The sequence below is a fragment of the Pteropus medius genome, unplaced genomic scaffold (assembly GCF_902729225.1).
Source record: "Pteropus medius unplaced genomic scaffold, Ma_sr-lr_union100, whole genome shotgun sequence".
Taxonomy (NCBI): domain Eukaryota; kingdom Metazoa; phylum Chordata; class Mammalia; order Chiroptera; family Pteropodidae; genus Pteropus; species Pteropus medius.
The window spans coordinates 9,710,124-9,711,375 of NW_024351730.1; the positions used below are offsets into that span (position 1 = coordinate 9,710,124).

The 1,252-nt window shown below is 31.5% G+C and overlaps 1 pseudogene; it reads right to left on the minus strand.

Moving 5' to 3' along the window:
• Positions 1–820: 820 nt before the first annotated feature.
• Positions 821–938, minus strand: LOC120588478 (uncharacterized; annotated as a pseudogene).
• Between the last annotated feature and the right edge of the window lie 314 nt (positions 939–1,252).

Sequence of the window (1,252 nt, forward strand, 5' to 3'; positions counted from 1 at the left end):
TACAATGCCTAGGACCTGAACCAGGTGAAGACAGAATAGATCCCTAAACAGGCCAGGACCCAGAAGCTGACATCTTTAATGCAAGGCTAAACCAAAAGAAGAAAATTTATCTCATAAAGGAAAATAATAAACTTTATCTTAACCTTGACTCTTGATAGAGTCTACTTTAAAAATTCCTATTCGTGAGAGGTCCTCTGAGGGTTTAGAGCCAGTATCTAGAATTCATTCTACTCATATGATCCCAAAACATCTAACTTTATAATTTAATTTGAAGTGATTCATGATGAGTAGTGCCTTCCTAGATAAATATACCTTACACCAGGGACTCAAACAGTTTCATCAAATAATTATAAACTCACTAAAATATAAAAATTTTAAAACAGAAGAGGAAATAAGTCATTTGAATGAGAATAAGTAGAAATAGCAAACAAAAAGATTATAGCTACAAAATATTGGCTGATAATGGAATTATCAAATATGAAATATAAAATAAGTAGTTTTGATATACTTTTGATATAGTTAATTTTTTAAAAAAAAAGAATATCTGAAGTATAACAAGTTCACAGAATATATGATCAGGCGGATTTGAAAAAAAGAACCAATCAGAACTTCCAGGTGAAAAAAAAAAACATAATAAATGAAACTAAGATGGATACAGCATTAGATACAATGAAAGAGAGAACTAGTGAACTGGAAAAAAAGCTGAAGAGTTTTTGTTCTTTGTTTACTTTTTTTTTTCTTTAGCTGAGGCAACCCTTGGTTGACCTCACAGATTGCAAGAACTTTGTTAGCTTACAATCTTTTATTTTTTAATTTTTTACGCCTACAGCACCTGGCCTTCCTAGGTAGTCTCCCATCCAAGTACTAACCAGGCCAACCCTGCTTAGCTTCTGAGATCAGATGGGATCGGGCTTGTTCAGGGTAGCATAGCCATAGACTCACTTTTTAAAAAACAAATTAAAAGCAATTTATTGTGTAATATTCTGTGCCTGCAATGAAATATGTACAATGATATATAAATCTACTGACCAACCAAAGAATCACAACACTAACAATATAATTGAAACTAGCTGTGTCCTCCACTGTAATTTCCATTCTCCTGCTTTTCTGAATTTTGTGTTTATCATAGTCTTGCTTTTTAAAAATAGTTGACTATAATATAAGTAACCCCAAATACTATTAGCTCAGTTTTGCTTGTGTTTTTGCTAATATTTATAGTTCTTTTACTAACAGTCTTATACATTTTACTTAG